The following is a 20,405-nucleotide window of genomic DNA, read 5'->3' as shown; positions in this document are numbered from 1 at the left end:
GAAAATGGTTTGGATCGGTTCAGCCGTTCCGGAGTTATGGCCATTTAGGTGTCCCGGATCGGTACCCCAGGAAGGGGCAAGATATGAAAATACTACAAACCCATGCATTCGACACATTAAACCGTGGCATTTTCGATAACCTGATGAACGGTTATCAGAAAAATAGCCTCAGACCATATCTGAACCGGTGGTATTACAGAACCGGTTCCGGGTGTCCCGCCGGAAGTGGCCAAATATAAAAGTGAACCAAACTCATGCATGCGACACATCAAATAGCGGCTTTTTCGAAAACCTGATGAACGGTTGGCAGGGAAATAGTCTCGGACCATATCTGAACCGGTAATGTTCCCGAACCGGCTCCGTGTGTCCCGTCGGAAGTGGCCAAATATAAAAGCAAACCAAACCCATGCATGCGACACATTAAATAGCGGCATTTTCGAAAACCTGATGAGAGGTTGGCGGGAAAATAATCTCTGAACCGGTAGTGTTCCGGAACCAGTTCCGGGTGTCCCGCCGGAAGTGACCAGATATAAAAATGAACCAAACTCATGCATGCGACACATCAAATAGCGGCTTTTTCGAAAACCTTCTGAATGGTTGGAAGGAAAATAGTCTCGAGCCATATCTGAACCGGTAATGTTCGCGAACCGGTTCCGTGTGTCCCGTCGGAAGTGGACAAATATAAAAGTAAACTAAACCCATGCATGCGGCACATTAAATAGTCTTAGACCACATTTGAGGTAACCGGTAGTATGTATTCGGGAACCAGTTTCGGGACTCCCTCCGAAAGTGGTCAAACATAAAATTGAACCAAACCCATGCATGTGACACATCAAATCGTGACTTTTTCGATAACCTGATGAACGGTTTGCAAGAAAAGAAAGCCTCAGATCACATTAATAGAGACTAATGTTTGTTAGAGTTGTGTTCCAGAACCGGTTCCGAGTGTCCCGGTGGAATCGGTCACAAGTTAAAATGAACAAAACCCATGCATGCGACACATCAATTCGCAGCTTTATAGGAAACCTGATGCACAGTTAGCAAGAAACTGTCCCGGAACCGGTTCAGGGTGTCCCGTTGGAAGTAGTTAAATGTAAAATTGAACCAAACCCATGAAAAAAACTTTGTCGAAGACTGCAAAGTGATCTGTGATTGTGGAAAAAATTATCTTAGTTTGTAACTATCGTTTTCATATTATTCGGCCTCCAGTGATAGTGAAGGTGATGAAGCAGTCAACTGAGAGGTCTGATATTTTTAAGCTCTGCCTATACGTTGCACATAACATCAGAATATGAGCCATCAAAAAGTTTCCCTGCTCGATGATAGGTTTGATAAAATTCTTGCTGTTCTAATAAAGGCATTCTCAGGATTTAGGAACACCTCGGCTTATGTATATCGACGGAAACATCATGAGTACATATTCGACGAGAAAGGCACTATCACCACAAATTTCCATCAGAATCAAAACAACGTTGTTCATTTTTCACTAAATAAGCAATACTGTAATTGCAGTAATTGTGTTTCTCCTAACGGTCCAGAGAGTACCTCACTTAGTCCTTCAGTGAACTAGAAATCATACAAATGCATGTCAATCGAATGGATTCCAGTCAACCAGCCCACCATTTCCAGTTTGTCCCGAGCAGTCGCAACAAAGTAGCACGAAATTAAATTCCTTCGAAACCTGCTTTGCCTGACCTTCCCAATAGTACCCGCGTCTGTAAGTGTTTCATGGAAACGGTTGCTTTCGTTTCTCAGCGTCAATCCCAACCAGCCAATAATGATTTGCTTCCTTCGATACAGGTCAACTCTCTTTAGCAGCAGCCAGTGACACTAGCCAGGATTCCATTACTGGACGGTGAAAGCATCGTTCCCTAGAATAACATCCTTCCTAGCATCAATTACACGGTCTGCTACTTTGGTTATTGCATCATTCGATTCAGAAAAGCATTTTCAGCCGGCAACCGGCAAACATTTTCCCTCGAGCTGACATTTGGTTGAAAAACTTTTCCTATTTGGGAACCGCGTCTTGTTTTCGCCAATGATTTAATACTATTACATGTACCATCACTTATCTCAAATGCTAGGAGTTATAGAAACCGACGAAGACGTATTTCGAATTTTGGTTTTTCCTATTCAACATTACAAAAAACTACTTAAGATTTTTTTATCATAAAATTAGTCATGAAAGTCATGATTCAGTAAATTCAAGTTTGCGAATAAAAATATGAAAATCGATAGATTTGCAAAAAATAAACACTTTGTTCTGATAAAATTTTATACCTCGGTTCTGTAAAGCCAATCCAGAGTAACGATTCAACGCTTGCCAGTTTCTATTGACACTAAGATTGGCAGTTTCTAGCAGGGAAAAACGACTGTTCCAGTTGAGAAGAACTTCGAAACATTTCTTCCGAAGTAAGCAACTGGAACCGTGACCATAAAGTCATACAAATATTGCTAACATCCCCAGAGAACACAGAACCAAATCAATGCTACACAAAACAGCCTCCCAAAGCGCAACCCACCCGGAAAGGAATCAAACATATGTACCTGCACATAACCGCACATACTAAGCACAGATTAGTGGCGAGAAGAAGAATCCATTTGGAGAAGTCTACTCTAGCCCTCATTCAACCTATATATATGGGCTGCTTGGGAGAACCCACAAACGGGTGTCGTATTTCGCTCACTGCATTAATATAAGATAGATTTAATCCGCTTTCCGTATGTACGTGGTGCCAACATCACCACCACCAGCACTACCGGCGCCAAAGTTGTTGAACCGTGATAGAGACTTGAGGTAAAAAGGGAGAAAACTTTTCCATTGCATTGCAGGCACATGGTAGATACACACATGAGATGAAAAGGAGATAAATTCTTTTAAAGAAAGTGGAAACCTAGAGATTTTCTTTCTCCTGGCGTTGCAACATGTCAGGTAAAACTTCATAAAATCGAGAATTTACAGATCAACAACCTACAGGGGATACTCAAAATAACTGGGACAGTTAAAATTTTCACTTTTCAAAAAATGTTTAACTCGCTGTAACTTTTCGAAAAGGGCATCAAATATTCTCAAAATATTACTGTAACTTCATCAACTAGTTGTGTATCAGTGGTCCAAATTTGGAAAAGATCGGTCCTTTCTGCACGAAGTTATAAAAATTCTAGAAAAAAGTATAATTATTCGATAGCCAACTTTGAGCTGTTATATCTCCGGATTCAATGAACCGAATGCAATGAAATTCTGATCATTTAGGACATATATAATGAACTTTAAAAAACAGTTGACTTTATTTGAAATTATTAATAAGAAAAAAAGTTATGGCGATTTCATTTTTTCCATGTTTTTTCAGTAAATTTATCTATTTTTCATATGCATCCCATTACTTTTTCAATTTAATAAAGGCTATTTGTTTGCTTTCCTTTGAAACATAAATATATTCAATTCAATTAGAGGGAATTTAAATTAGCTATAATTACTTTCTCAAATTTTGAAACGATGATGAAGTTTTGGATAAATTTGTGTTATATTAGAAAAATAAACTGTTCGAATTAATTTTCTTTCGTGTGAAGATTTTTAAGTTTAGTCAAATGTTTTTAATAGCTCATTATATAAATCATACATGGTCAAAATTTCATTGCATTCGGATCATTGAATCCTGTGATATAACAGCTCAAAGTTGGCTATCGCATAATTATACCTTTTTCTAGAACCTTTATAACTTTGTGTAAAATGGCCCGATTTTTCCCAAATTTTGACCACTGATACACAACTAGTTGATGAACTTACAGTAAAAATTTGAAAATATTTGATGCCCTTTTCGAAAAGTTACAGCGAGTTGAACTTTTTTTTTTAAGTGAAAATTTTACCTGTCCCAGTTATTTTGAGTATCCCTTGTATCATCTAAAGCATTGCGGGCTTGTGAATGAAATAATATATTCAGATACGTTTAATTTCAGTTTCTTTTTATTATTTCACCAGTCTAAAACTACGTTTACTTATATAAACAAGTTATTTCTACAGTTACATAGCTTCAACGTGTCAGTAGAAACAGAACTAAAAATACAGAACACTATGGGATACACACACAAATAGACGGTTAAATGTTTTTGTCAGCCTCGTGATGCGTTGATCGTTCTATTATAGATTTTGAATTACACAAGTTTACAAAATAAAACGAAAGTCGTGAACTTCTGTCAACGACCAAAATTTTTGAAGCACAATTTAGTGCTGATTTCGAAACCGACCTTCAAAAAATTTTAAGTAGAACAGTTTTTCAATTTTAGCTCAATATCGAGTTTTGCAACTTTTCAAAATATGTAATTTACTAAAATTCAAATATATTGCGTTTTGTTCAACCAATTTAAAATCTTTTTCCATAAATTAAAAGCTGAATACAATACCATTCGATCATCTGAATACAGGTTTTGCTTCAGATTGATGAAATTCAAGATTTTGGCGAGTTTTAGGGACGATCTTCTTAAATTTTAACAAAATTCCCAAATTTTTTTGAAGAAATGCATTTTTTTCAATAAGAAAAAAATAACTTAAAAATTCTTTCTCGACGTTTATTTGACATATCATATGTAGGCGAGTTACAGTAAAAATTTCAGCTCAATCGGAGCATTGATTACGGAGAATAAGATGTTTGAAGTGAGCGACTTTGCTTAAAAATAGAACAAAAATCGTTTTCAAATCATCAACCTTGTATGGAAAGTCGAAAAAAAATCCGCTCTACTGTAATTTTTTTCTTTCGCGTTTTCGAACTCAGGGCATGATTCTACACCAAAAATGATCATCAGCTTACCGAGTTCAAAAATGCTGTAAACTAGTGTTATTGTTATAAATAAACAACATTTTTTAAGGAGTGATAGACGTTTCCGAGGTCATTTCTTTTAGATATTCTTCCAGGAGGATTCAGGGATGCCTCCAGAAGTTTCATCAAAGATTCTTTCACAATTTTCCTCAAGTAGGTCAATAGGAGTTTCTTTAAGATATTCCTCCAGGAGTTCCTTCAGAGATTCTTTCATCAGGATTCAAGGATGCCTTCAGGAGTTTTAGCGTTTTCTCCAGAAGTTCCTTCAGGAAGTCTAGGAGTTTCCAAGGTTGCAACCATTCATTTGCAAAGATTTACATTCATTTGCTATTATATCAGTTCAGAAGCATGCTATCGAAAAACAATGTATGGATGAATTTAACCTTGTAGTTTTATCTGAAAGTTTGCCGAATAACATTGGGGTCGCACACGTATTCCAAAGTCGTGAGCGAGCTGTGAAGGCAACTTTCCACAGCGTGAATGAAATTTACATTCACCGCGTGAAGAGTTGCCTTCACAGCTCGCTCACGACTTTGGTATACGTTTGCGACCCCAATGTTTTTCGGCAAACATTCAGATAAAACTACAAGGTTGAATTCATCCATACATTGTTTTACGATAGCATGCTTCTGAACTGAGATAATAGCAAATGAATGTAAATCTTTGCAAATGAATGGTCGCAACCTTGGGAGTTTCTTTAGGGATTTCTTCTGAAATTCCATTAGAACCCCTGAAGTTCCTTCAGGGATAAGTCCAACACTTCCTACAGAGATTTCAGGAATCCTTTGTATGTTTTTATCAGAGATTCGTCCTGGAATTCATTCAGGGGCTCCTTTACAGATCTCTTTAAGAGTCCCATCATGGACCTCTCCAGGATTTCCTTTAGAGGTTTTTCAGGGATTCCTATAGAGTTCAGGAGTTACTTCTTAGATTCCTCCTTACCTTACCTTACCGATCAGGCTAAGGCCGTGGTGGCCTTTGCTGTACATAGTGGCCGTCTCCATTCCTCTCGGTCAAGGGCTGTTTGTCTCCAGTTCCACACTGTGCGTAGGGTCCGCAGATCGTCCTCCACTTAGTCGACCCACCTAGCTCGCTGCGCTCCACGTCTTCTTGTACCGGTCGGATGATTCTCGAGAACCATTTTAGTCGGGTTGATAGCCGACATCCTGATGACGTGACCCGCCCACCGTAGCCTCCCGATTTTCGCGGTATGGACGATGGTTGGTTCTCTCAGCAGCTGATGCAGCTCGTGGTTCATTCGCCTTCTCCAAGTCCCGTCTTCCATCTGCACTCCGCCGTAGATGGTACGCAACACCTTACGTTCGAAAACTCCAAGGGCGCGTTGGTCCCCTGCATGTAGGGTTCATGTTTCGTGCCCATAGAGGACGATCGGTCTAATCAGCGTTTTGTAGATAGTTAACTTCGTGTTACAGCGAACATTAATCGATCGTAGAGTTCTGCGGAGTCCAAAGTAAGCACGATTTCCTGCCACAACGCGCCTCTGAATTTCTCTGCTGGTGTCGTTGTCGGCGGTCACCAGTGAGCCCAAGTACACGAATTCTTTAACCGCCTCGATTTCATCACCGTCGATATAAATTCGGGGTGGCGGGCGCGGTGATTCCTTCCTGGAGCCCTTTGCCATCATGTACTTTGTCTTCGACACATTAATGATACTTATCCGATTCGCCTGGTTTCACTCTTTAGTCGGATGTACGTTTGCGCCATCGTCTCAAATTTACGAGCAATAATATCAATATCATCAGCGAAAGCAAGCAGCTGAACGGACTTCGTAAAAATCATCCCACTCGTGCTTATCCCCGCTCTCCTTATTACACCTTATAACGCAATGTTGAACAGCAAGCACGAAAGACCATCACCTTGCCGTAACCCTCTGCGAGATTCAAAGCGACTCGAGAGTGTCCCTGATACTCGAACTACGTACGCACATCACTCGATCCATCGTCGCCTTGATCAATCGTATCAGTTTATCCGAGAATCCGTATTCGTGCATAATCTGCCATAGCTGGTCTCGATCGATTGTATCATACGCCGATTTGAAATCGATGAACAAGTGATGTGTGGGCACGTTGTATTCGCGGCATTTCTGCAACACCTGGTGGATGGCGAACATCTGGTCCGTTGTAGCGCGTTCACCCATGAATCCAGCCTGATATTGCCCTACGAACTCTCTTGCAATCGGTGATAGACGGCGGCATAAAATTTGAGAGAGTTTCTTGTAGGCAGCGCACAGTAGTGTGATCGCGTGGTAGTTCCCGCAATCCAACTTGTCGCCCTTTTTGTAGATGGGACACACGATACCTTCCATCCATTCCTCCGGTAATCTTCCTCCTCCCAAATCTTGGGAATGACCCAGTGTAGTGCTCTCACCAGTGCTTCTCCACCGTATTCTAGAAGCTCGCTTGGTAGTTGATATGCTCCAGCGGCTTTGTTGTTTTTCAACCGGCCAACCTCCTCCTCAATCTCTTGGAGGTCAGGGGCCGGAAGTCTTTCGTCCTGTGCACATACTCCTAGATCTGTTACCACGCCTCCTTCGGTACTTGCCGCCACCTCTCGACCACCTCACGCTCGCTCGTGCGAATATTCCCGTGATTATCTCGGCACATGTCGGGATAACTGATGCCCAACTGACGCTAGCGGTTCAGCTTCTCATAGAACTTTCGTGTGTCCTTAGCGCGGTACAGCTCTTCCATCGCTTCGCGATCTCGTTCTTCCTGCTGGCGCTTCTTCATCCGGAAGACTGAGTTCTGCCTGTTCCGCGCCTGTTTGTAACGTGCCTCATTCGCTCTCGTACGGTGTTGCAGCATTCTCGCCCATGCTGCATTCTTCTCGTTTTTCAACTGTTCACATTCGCCGTCGTACCAGTCGTTTCTGTGATTCGGAGTCGCGAAGCCTAGTGCTGTAGCCGAGGTACTACCTATGGCGGATCGGATGTCCCTCCAGCCATCTTCAAGTGTAGCTGCGCCAAGCTGCTCTTCCGTTGGTAGGGCCACTGCTAACTACTGCGCGTAGTCTTGAGCCACTTCTACGTTACGCAGCTGCTCGATATTGAGTCGCAGCGTTCGACTTCGACGCGTGGTGATAACTGTCGAAAGTTTTGAGCGCATGCATACGGCGACTAAGTAGTGATCCGAATCTATATTCGCACTGCCGTATGTGCGGACGTTGGTTATATCTGAGAAGAATTTACCGTCGATTAGAACGTGGTCGATTTGGTTTTCTGTTTGATGGTGGGGTGATCTCCAGGTGGCTTTGTGGATATCTTTGCGGGGGAGGAAGGTGCTTCGGACTACCATACCACGGGAGGCTACAAAGTTTACGCATCGCTGGCCGTTATCATTCTATACGGCGTGCAGGCTTTTCCGCTCGATTACCGGTCTGTACATTTCCTCCCTTCCTACCTGTGCGTTCATGTCGCCGGCAACGATTTTCACGTCACGCGGCGAGCAACCATCGTATGTTTGCTCTAACTGCGCGTAGAACGCTTCTTTCTCGTCATCGGGTCTCCCTTCGTGTGGGCAGTGGACGTTGATGATGCTGTAGTTGAAGAAACGGCCCTTAACTCTTAACATGCACATCCTTGCGTTAATCGGCTGCCATCCGATCACACGTTGTCGCATCTTGCCCAACACTATAAATACTGTTCCCAGTTTATTGGTTTTGTAATAGCTTCAGTAGAAGTTAGCCGCTCGGTGCCCGCTTTTCCACACTTTCTATCCAGTCCAACAAAGTTCCTGCAACGCCACGATGTCGAAGTTGCGGGGATGTAGTTCGTCGTAGATTATCCTGTCACATCCTGCGAAACCTAGTGACTTGCAATTCCATGTTCCAAGCTTCCAATCGTAGTCCTTATTTCGTCGCGTGGGTCTTTGCCGATTTTATCGAGTCGTATTTTCTCCTATGTTATTCGCAATGGGTATTTTTACGGGTGGCTTATTGGACCTACGCCTGCACTCCTGTCTCGCCGGAAGGCCATCGTGCCAGTTCTGTTTAACGTCCCAACCAACATTGGGACGACCACGCTGATGAGGCTACCACCTTGGATCTAGCTGGGCGTGGTGCAGTGTTTCTTACTCAGCCGCTGGATGCCAGAACAGACGCTGTTAAAGCCGCACCTCCTTGGTGAACGGACGCTCGGGTCGTACCTCCTCAATCTAGCTGAAGTCAGAAGGATAACAGTGCCCAGGCTGCACTACCAGCTAAGCACACAACTCTTAGCTGGTGGTCTTTGTCATCGCTTGACCCGTGGAAGCATGAGGTAGGAACTTGTGAGGACCAGAGCTATGTTGGACGCTCTCCTTATCGACTCACCGTTTTGCAGTCCTCTTAGATTTCTCCAGAAGTTCCTTTAGGGATTCGAGGGATTCGTAATGAAGTTCTTTCGAAGATTTTTCCAGAAGGAATTAGGGATGCCTCCAGAAATCACTTCTTCTTCCTCTCTCTCTCTCTCTCTCTTCTTGGCGTAACGTCCTCACTGGGACAAAGCCTGCTTCTCAGCTTAGTGTTCTATGAGCACTTCCACAGTTATTAACTGAGAGCTTCCTCTGCCAATGACCATTTTGCCTGTGTATATCGTGTGGCAGGCACGAAGATACTCTATGCCCAAGGAAGTCAAGGAAATTTCCTTTACGAAAAGATCCTGGACCGACCGGGAATCGAACCCGTCACCCTCAGCATGGTCATGCTGAATACCCGTGCGTTTACCGCCTCGGCTATATGGGCCCTTCTTCCTATTCTTCTTATTCTTCCTCTTCTTCTTCATATTCTTCTTCCTCTTATTCTTCTCCTACTTCTTCTTCTACTTCTAAGTGGCTCTACCACTGAAGGTGTGGCATTCTTCAACCAGGAGTCAAATCCACCGTTTTAGATTGGCGATCCAAAGCCTTATCCACAAAGCTAACTTGAGACCCGCAGCAATCACATAAGAGAATACTCCTGAAAATCATTCAGGGAAATCTTCAGAAGTACCTTCAGGGATTATTCTAGGAGTTCCTTAAAGGATTTTTAGAGCGGATCTCTCAATGAGTTTCTACAAGAATTCTTCCAGGAATTCTTTGGGGGGATCCCTCCTGGAATTCCTTTGGGGATTCCGAAGCCGATATAGCGGAACCTTGTTATCAAATTTCATAGCTTCTGATGTTAGCAAGAATGTCAACATTTTATTAATAAAAAAGCGATGAATGATTCTTTTGATAGTGTCGTCAATAAAGAGGGAAAAAACAGCGGAGATATTCTTGAAGGAACTTCCGAAGAAATTCCACTTGTAAAGGTATACTTGTAAAGCAATACTTAAAGGAGTTCTTGAAAAAAATTTGGGTGAATCGTGTGTAATTACGAAAGGATTTCGTGGAAAAACTCCCGATGAAATTATCCAATGATGTCTTAAAGAACTACTGGAGAAATTCTCAAAGAAACTCCTGAAAACAATGTAGAAACTTCTAAAATACCTCATAAAGGAAGTATCGTAGGAACTACTAAAAGAAATCCATGTGAAATCCTGGAGAGAGTTAGATGGGCTTAGTGGAGACTTTGAAATTTTCACGAACATCTTTTCCGGGAATAAAACGTGATTAGAGCAGGACCAGTTTCGTGTAAAATTGCCCAAATCTGGGATAGCTGTTTTATCCAAATATCTCACTCTTATTTTAATATGTCTTATGTATTTCTGCATAGAATTTAATGTTTTCGATATAGTAGAACTCGTTGTATTGTTCGGAGAATCGAATGAGAATAGTTTGGATCGCCGCATGGTTCTCTGAACTTCAATACTACCACTGTTACCCCAATCCTCCATAATATATTTGAATGTTTTACTTACACGTTTGCTCGTAGTGTATAGTCGATAACAATTGACTTTCTTTAATTAACCTTCCGGCAGTCGCGCGGCTGGCTACCATCGTCAACACATACTGTACATGACACATGACACATTGTTCACAGCAGCATGATTCATACACAGTTTGGAAGTATTTTTATGGGCTTGTGCTATGAAAGACGCTGATTCAACATTCCAAAGCGAAAAGTTTTTATGAGAAAGATCAAAAATGCCCTCCATTTTCCCACTGTGCAGTGCCATCCCCGCATGTGTTGCAATTGGACCCAATAGACAAACCTTCTTGCACTCGCAGCAGCAGCACTGTCTTCTGTGTGTTGCTTTGAGCCTCTTCTGCCTTCAAAGTTAAGCTCTTCGCTTCTGGCCTAGAAAGACGCCGCCACCGTTGCCAGCGGGAAAAGTTGCTGAACAGCTTACTTTGCACTTTGGAAAATCATTTGGGTGGAGCTCCAGCTGTGGACGGAAGGGGTGAGAGGTGAGTGTCGAAAATCATGTTTGGTCGGAAGAACTTGGATGCCTTGGCGACGACGGTCGGCGGTTGGATTTCTCTTCTCGCCTGGTTTTGAGGCAGATCGTTTTGTCAGCTCGAATTTATGATGAACCGGGTACGGGAGCGAAAGCAGGGTTAGTTGACGAAAAGTTTCTTGCTTGAGAATTTTGTGGAAGATTTTCTAAGCAGGTTATAAGTTTACAAAGCTGGATTTGAAATTCCGGGATAAAGTATGTAACGTGTGGATGGCGGTAAAGCTTGAAGTTTAATATCATTACACGTTTGATAGATGGAGTCGTTTCTATGCTGAAACTCTTGAACTGAGGTGAACTGTAGTGTAGGCCAAGTTTTATGAAAACTGGGAGGGTTGAGGGTGGTGACATTGAGCGAGCCGGGACTCGTAATTTGCCGGGATTGAAGGTGTTACTTCCCGTTCGATGCACGAACGGCGCACAGGAATCACTGGACACAGATTAGCACTAATTCACGGGTTCTGAATCTTCTCCTTCTTCACCGAAGGCAGAACGATTTCACTATCGATCACTTAACCCGTTCTTCGCTGTGATCAATTAACACAGTTGTGAGGCTCACTCACGCACGACACCGACCGACCGACGGATAAGGTTTTATTGCCGTGCTTGTTGCCCCGATTGGCCACCACGGAGTATCCCACACGTTTTCGGATACAGAGGAATAAATTCGTTTGTGCTTCACTTTTTTACACCACTTTATTTCGCGATACTGTGAGGAGTTAAACACAAAGAACGATCGACCGCACCGATGCGTTTGCTGTGGGGATATATTTCGAACTAACTGCTACAAATTCGTGTGCTGTGCACAGTGGTCAGCTTGATGATTCCAATTGAGATAATTTGCTCTCATTGCGTCTCTCAAGAGAGTATCATTCTACATTAGGCTAGTTCAAAACGTTAATAGGGTTATTTTGAATTCAATTAATTTCATACTAAGACTAAGGTTAGATTATTTACAATATTTACAAACTAATTTAGGTAGGATTAATTCATTTACGGTGATACCGAACATTCCGGCCACCTTGAAACAATGTGAGTTGTTTCAACACTATGTATTTCTCTCTCGTGTTCTCCTTTCGCTGACGATCCTCTCTCGGCTGCTCCAACGATCGAAATCTCTTGGGTTACTCGATGACACGAAGCCAACGATGAATGGAGCCATTCACTCGATTCGCGACCGATTCAGCGAATCTCATTGACGGCGAAAGTCGACGTTGGATTAATGGACAGATAATCTATAACTATGAAAGGATCCGGTAGATCTAACAGATTGGGTTACAGTCATTGGAGCGCTAATCACCTGATTGCGCTCAAATAGCGCATTGAGCAGTTTCGGACTGCTCTGCCGATCTTTGGAGACTCCGGACCTGATGACATCGGAGACACGAGCGAGTGACGAGGTTGCGGATGACGTAGTAGGATGATTTGCAAACAACAAAGACCCGGTAGACCGAACATACTGGATAGAAAATAAAGGAACGCTAATCACCTGATTGCGCCTTATTTGCGCGTTGAGCCAGTTTCGGACTGCTCTGCCGGTCTTTGTAGTTGCAGGAGCTGACGAATTCATGGACTTCTCAAAACGGAGAGTTGATGGATGGACAGGCATGGTGACATTGATGGCACAAACTTGGAGACTGACGAGCTGGAACAACAGAAGACCCGGTAGATCGAACGGACACGAGTAGAAATATTGAAACGTTAATCACCTGATTGCGCTTCAATTGCGCATTGAGCAAGTTCCGGACTTCTCTACCGATCTTTGAAGGTTCAGGAACTCTCGTTTGTAGCGGTTGATGGCTCCTGACCGTCGTCGGTTGGCATAGGCAGAATTACGATTTTCGCAACCGGTCTCACTACGTTGTCAGCTTCAGCAGTCTTCAAGGTGACGACACGAACGATCCCATCCTTCCCGGGATGCAACTGGGTTATTCTCCCGAGCGGCCATTGCACAGGAGGTAGATTGTCGTTCTTGATGATGACGATTTGGCCCAACTGGACCCGAACCGGTGATTTACAGCCTTTCATAGCACGCGCTTGAAGCTGTGCGAGGTATTCCGGATACCACCGGGCCCAGATGCGCTGAAACAGCTTCTGGGTAAGCTGCCAATGGTCCAGACGGTTATCTGAGATGTCTACGCAGCTCGAATCCGGAACGGCTTGAAGACTAGATCCTACCAAAAAATGTCCGGGCGTCAGAACTTCCAAATCGGCAGGATCGGACGGAATCGGAGTCAACGGCCTCGAATTGAGGCACATTTCGACCTGCGCTAGTAATGTGACCATGTCCTCGTACTTCAGGGTGACGTGGCCAATTTCACGCAGGAGATGATGTTTTGCTGATTGAACCGCGGCTTCCCACAATCCTCCGAAATGTGGAGCGCGGGGTGGGATGAACTTCCACTGAATCTGGTTTTCAGCACACCAGGTCTAGATCTGCACTCGGACTTCAACATTTCGTAAATACGGTGGAGAGCGTTGGCTGCTCCTTTGAAGGCGGTTCCATTGTCCGAATGGATTTCTCGAACGAGACCGCGACGGGCGACGAATCGGCGGAGTGCCGATAGGAAAGCTGGTGTGGACAGGTCCGTAATCAACTCAATGTGGACAGCCTTTGTTGCGAAACAGACGAAGATTCCAATGTACGCCTTGGTGGGTGCTCGATTGCGTATCGGTGACTTAATAAACACCGGGCCACAATAGTCGATACCGGAGATGGCGAAGGGACGGGCCGGTGTAACACGGGATCTTGGAAGATCTGCTGTACTCTGCTGGATAAGCACGGGTTTGCTCCGGAAGCACTTCACACAACGGTGATACGTACGGCGAACAAGATTCCTTCCTCCGATGACCCAATACTTCTGACGAATTGTAGCCAGCATCAGTTGCGGTCCGGCGTGTAGTAGGACCTTGTGGTAATGTTCGGCAAGCAGTTCTGCCAGCGGATGTTTCGCCGACAGGATGATTGGGTGTTTGACGCTGTCCGGAACTTCAGCGTTCGAGAGCCGTCCGCCCACACGGAGTATTCCATCATCATGGACATGGGGTTTCAGTAGCTTGAGCGGCGACGACTTCAGAGCATCCTTGCTTGACGAAAGTTCTTCCGAGTAGAGCTGTGATTGCGCTAGGCGAACTAGTGCACGATCAGCAGCGGCAAGATCTACTGTCGATAGCACTCTAGAGGTCGGGTTGATTGATCCTTGAGTTGCTGCTCGAAGGGCGCTGATGTACTTCAGGCAATACGCTACGACTCGACGAAGTTTGGTGTAGCTTGAGTAGCGTGTGAACAGTGCTTCGGCGAATTGATGTTCAGTAGCCAGAAACGTGACGAGTGTTACCTTTCGAGCCTCTTCGATGGCTTTGGCGGATTCTTCTTCTGGGACGTTCAATACAGGCCAGCTACTTGAAAATTCTGATAACCATTGTGGACCTCTCCACCACCTGGTTTGGTTGAGCAAGTCCGAGGGCAACAGACCACGGGACAGTTCATCGGCCGGGTTTTCTATTCCTGGTACATGGCGCCAGGCGGAGATATCGGTCGAAGATTGAATGGTGGAAACGCGATTGGCAACAAACGTTTTCCACCGGCTTGGTGGAGACTTCAACCATTGAATGACGGTGGTAGAATCGGTCCAGAAGAAGACATCTCTAGGAGTTTTGATCGACTGTTCCACCTTACGACACAGCTTGGTAGATAATACGGCTGCGCAGAGCTCCAGCCGCGCAATGGTGTGCTTCGTTGCTAGAGGTGCTACCTTGGACTTCGATGTCAGTAGCTGCACCTTAACGCCATCAGCATTCAACGAACGAACGTAGCAGCAAGCTCCATAGGCGACATCAGAAGCATCGGAGAAGAAATGTAGCTCAATCTTCGAAGCACCAGGCAGCGAAACGAATCGGGGGATTTTGATTTCGGCGAGAATTGAGAGTGTGGCGTGAAACTGCTTCCATTCTTCTTGCAGCTTCTCCGGCAGCGGACGATCCCATTCGTAGGGAGACTTGTCTTCGTTTTTCAGCTTCCATAAGCGCTGCATGAATATTTTCGCCATGGCGATGGCGGGGCCCACGAGGCCCAGAGGGTCGAAGATCTTGGCGATGTAGGAGATGACCTTTCTCTTCGTGAGGACAGGAGATGGTAGCGGGAGATCGACGTTAAACCGCAGCATATCAGTCCTCGTATCCCATACCAGTCCAAGAGTTGACACAGACTGATCATCTTGTAGATCATGCACGGGTTTGATCGCCAAGTCCTCTGGAGGAATATCAGCTAACGCTTCGGGCACGTTGGAAGCCCACTTCTTTAATGGAAAACCAGCCGACGCGAGTATTGCGGATAGTTGCCGGCGCTTCTCCACTGCAGACGCCAGATTTTGCGCTCCTGTTAAGACGTCATCCACGTAGAAGTCTTCGACGACGGCTTCTTCGGCTTCTGGGTAGTTCCTTCCTTCGTCCTTCGCTAGTTGCTGCAGCGTACGTGTTGCCAAGAACGGAGCCGGGGCTGTACCATATGTAACTGTCAGCAGTTCGTAGGTATCGATTGGATCCGACGGACGCCGGCGAAACAGCACTCGGAGGAATCGCTGATCATCAGGAGAATGTAGGATTTGCCGGTACATTTTCTCCACGTCAGCAACGATGGCAACCACGTGGAATCGGAAGCGGATAACGATGGAGTCCAGGTTTTGCTGCACTACTGGACCGACGAGCAGTGTATCGTTGAGCGACATGCCGGAGGAGGTCTTACAGGATGCATCGAATACTACGCGTACCTTGGTGGTGGTGCTACTCTCCTTAAACACTGGGTGGTGTGGCAGGTAGCAATGCGGAGATTTATCGTCTACGGATTCGAGTTTCCGCATATGGCCGAGACGGAGGTACTCTTCGATGAATTCGTGGTACGAGCTCTTCAGGGCAGGGTCTCTTTCAAGGCGTCTCTCAAGGCTGTAGAAGCGGCGGGTGGCAATTTGTCGTGATTCGCCGAGGGTGACTTGCGGATCATCGGACCGGGGAAGGCGTACGACGTACCTTCCATCGTGAGTTCGAGTGGTGGTGTTGGAGTAAATCTCCTCGCACTGTTTCTCTTGGGCGGAGTACATCGGGCCATGATCGACTGCTTCAAGCTCCCAGAAGCGTTGAAGCGCGGATTCGAGTGTTCGGTCGACGGTCGAAATGTAACACACTGGTGGAGCAACGGAGGGATTGATGGATGTCTTTCCAGAAACTGTCCATCCGAAGTGTGTGTCGACAAGCAGAGGTAGCCCGTCTCCGATTGATAGGCGGTTGCCGGTGTGGAGTTCATGGTAGCATTCTCCACCGATAACGATGTCGATCATGCCCGGAATATGGAAGTGCGGGTCGGCCAATGGAACGTTTGGCATGTTCCATGACGAGGTGTCGATGATGACGGTCGGAAGATGAGCGGTAGGTTTCTTCATGACGAGAAACTTGAGGGTGGTGGAAAATGTGTTCGTTTTCGATTTGATCGTAGCGGTGAGCTGGCGTTTGACCTTCTTGACGGATTCACCTAGACCCGACACGGTGATGTCTACGGTAGTTCGTCGAATACCAAGATCGTTTGCTAGCTTCTTGGTGATGAAATTGGACATTGATGCTGAGTCCAGGAGTGCTCTGACAGCGATTTCCTTGCCGCGATGGTCGACGATGAGAAGCGATACCGTTTCCAGTAGGACCGTGCTGTACTTCGAGTGGACAGTCATGCTGACTTCCGGTGGATTCGCTGATCCAGAGGTCCCCGCGATTGCTGGTGCGGATGGATTCGGTTGATTCGTAGGAGGATTCGACGATGCGGCAGGAGTACTAGACTTCTTCGATGCTGCAGCTGGATCATGTAGCATGGTGTGATGTCTGGCCCGACAAGTTCTGCAACTGAACTTCGATTTGCAAACTCGTGCTTGATGGCCTGGACGGAAACAGTTCCAACACAAGCTTCGCTGGACTACCAACTCTCGTCGTTGGGTTATGGACAGCTTGGTGAATGTTGGACACTGACTCAACTGATGAAGTTGACTGCATGCGGGACATTGTTGTGCGGTCGGCTTTGGCTCGGCTGTAGCTGCGTTCGCTACGGATTTCATCGGGATTTTCTTTGGAAACTGTCCGGCCACCTTGATGCTAGCCGGTTGGAAACGCTGTTGTAGATCACTGGCGACGGACTTCAGCATGCGAACGTGCTGCGCGAGGAATTCGATCAGTTCGTCGTACGTAACTTCATTCTTCTGGCGAGTCTCGTGCTCCCAGGCACGAAGTGTTGCCGAATCTAGCTTGTTCGAGAGAATGAAGATGAGCGGAGTGTCCTAGTGGCCGACAGGCTCGCCTAATTTGGCCAACGCTTTCACGTGTCGCTGAAAGTCGTCAACTAACGTATTAAGCTCCTGTGCAGACTCCCTTTTCATCACCGGTAGATCGAACAAGCCCCGGAACAGCTCCTTCTTGAGGAACCGCTTGTTGTCATAACGTTTCATCAACGCATCCCACGTGGACGCGTAGTTATCCGCTTGCACATCTACACTTTCAAACGGTTTCCTCGCTTCACCTTCCAACGACTGCAACAGGTAGTGCAGTTTGTTAACGGTTGGGATGTCGTCGTTGCTGTGGATCATCGACAAAAAGTTGTCCCTGAACGATATCCACCGTGATTCGTCGCCGCTAAACTTCGGAAGGTCGATCTTCGGTAGTCGGTGGTGGAAGCTGGCTGTGGTGTGGTGAGCGAAACTGTTGAGCATGGTGGAGTTCATCGCCGGTTCATTATTGGGTAGCTTCGAGAGCAAAAAGCCCTTCAGAACACAATACTTGTTCTCGAAGGCAGTCCTCACTTCAATGTGCTCCTCGAACTTATCGCTATCCAACATCTCCACTTCACTTTGCACATGCTGGAACTCCTTGTAGATCTTGTCCAAAGTTTCCAGCCGGACCGACACTTGATTCGCATCCGTCTGATGATCGTACTCCTCCACGAACTTTTCCACCACGCCTCGGACCGCTATCACTCGCTTTAGCTTCAGAAGATCCTCTTCTAGCTTCTTACGTTGTTTGCTCGTCATCTTTTACACCACTCGAACCACGCGCGAAAAACGGAAAACGACACAAATCGAAACGAAATTCTCCTTCCCGACGCGGTGTGCCGTTTCTACGCGCACGGACGTGAGTGATACAAGATCGAACGTTTTGCTCCTTCCCGTCGCGATGCACCACTCAAACGCGATACAAACGACGGCGGTACCACGCAATCGAACGATATGCTCCTTCCCGTCACGTCGTGATACCACTACGCGAACGCGATCGACCGAAAAGAGCACTAAAATTACGATACGATTACTCCTTCCCGACGCGTAGTACCCTTTTGCGCAACGCGTGTCCGCTTAAACGCCACCCTATCACGATTGCCTTGGATTGACTGAGCCCTAATTTATTGCCTTCCACCCCCAGCACGGTGTACTAATTTCAACATGTGTCCCCACAGGCGCAGAAGCAAATGATGAAAAAAAGCAATTAATTTGCCTGACTTGCCACCAGTCAACGAAAAATGCAAAAATGCTTTGATTGTGCCGTCGCTTCTCGGCAGTTCCTCCGTACTATATGTGTGATCTCCCAAATTCGCATGCAATTATATCGCCATTCCTAGCCTCCGTGATCGGCGCGAAATATTGGCACGGCCGTGTGTAAAAGGCCCAAACTTCTACACAAAGGTTTAGATAGATTGAATGGCCTACCTTTTGTGTGGTCTCCGCTATGGCCACTTACCACCGCTATGGCGCCAACTTGCCTTCGTCGCTGATTCCTGGCTCGGGTTGTCCTCTAATCCGGCTCGAAGGACCAATGAGCGAGCCGGGACTCGTAATTTGCCGGGTCGGTCGGTGTCGTGCGTGAGTGAGCCTCACAACTGTGTTAATTGATCACAGCGAAGAACGGGTTAAGTGATCAGTAGTGAAATCGTTCTGCCTTCGGTGAAGAAGGAGAAGATTCAGAACCCGTGAATTAGTGCTAATCTGTGTCCAGTGATTCCTGTGCGCCGTTCGTGCATCGAACGGGGAGTAACACCTTCAATCCCGGCAAATTACGAGTCCCGGCTCGTTCAGACATAAAACAAATTAAATATATGAATCTGCCTAATATGCAATAATTTAAAATAAAGTAGAGTATAATAACTATCTTAATTAAACTTTTACTATTTTCACAGTAATGATCAAGTATTATGTGACTGATTTATATCACAATGTTTTGACATTTGTTTTAAGAGCATTTCTCCGAAGAAATTGAGCATAATTACGTTTTCGATAATTACTTATGGAGAAGTAAACATTCAATAGAAACTGACTGTGCATCTCACACGCATTGAAATTTATTGCATCTCAAGGCAACTCTTCCATATTTCTTCTTTCTTTGCACTTGCAAAACTATGGATCTAATTGCCAGCGTTTGGCTATTTTCAAAGTTTCTTTTTAATTTTCATTGAACTAATAACCCTATGGAGAAAACTTTTTATAGCCGAATTGCGATCGCAAAAGACCCTCAGTCTTATTAATATAAGTCCCCTGCAGCGGTTGACTCGACCAACAGCCGTCAGCCTATTTTACCATCCATCCATCCATCCATGCACAGTCGCTGCGTTCTCGGGTGCGCCATTTGAACATTTCAAAAAGTGCCATAAAATGATCCAATTACCCGTGGCCATAAACACCCATAAAATGGAAACTCTCGACCACTTCTCGACTGAAAGTGCGCAGACCAACTGCTGCTGCCACTGACTGATACTTTAACGGAGACCCACTTGCCAGACAAGTGGATTATTTATCCTTCAACCCACAAGAAACGTTATTGCTAATTTATTAAACGGGAAAATGAATTATTATCCATTGCCCAGTTAGGGCTTTTGTAGGAATGCGATCAACCACCCCCTAGGTTACTATTGTTTGTAAAATGAACGAACAAAGCTTCTATCGTGCGACCAGGGGAAGGTAAATCTTCCAGCAGCTGTGAAAACAAACGCTGCATTGACTATCACTTACACCCACCTACCACCCCTGCCTGTCGTATTTTTTCCCCATTTGTGTGCGAATAACAAATTTCCCGATTGCGCGAATGCTGTATTTATTTTAATTCGAGATTTACGGTCTGCCAGAGCGATAAGAACACGCAAGCTTTTCTCCGCTTCGGGGTACCGGGAATTGGGGGGAAATTGGACCACGCGATGGAAATTT

General features: G+C 45.4%; 1 protein-coding gene across 2 annotated transcripts in view; it reads left to right on the top strand.

Moving 5' to 3' along the window:
• LOC115268734 (uncharacterized) overlaps positions 1-20,405 on the top strand; it is a 514,127-nt gene that overhangs the window by 223,101 nt on the left and 270,621 nt on the right. The gene's annotated exons all lie outside the window — the stretch shown is intronic.

Source organism: Aedes albopictus, chromosome 3 (assembly GCF_035046485.1).
Source record: "Aedes albopictus strain Foshan chromosome 3, AalbF5, whole genome shotgun sequence".
In the NCBI taxonomy this organism is placed as follows: domain Eukaryota; kingdom Metazoa; phylum Arthropoda; class Insecta; order Diptera; family Culicidae; genus Aedes; species Aedes albopictus.
This window is presented reverse-complemented; position numbering and strand designations above follow the sequence as displayed.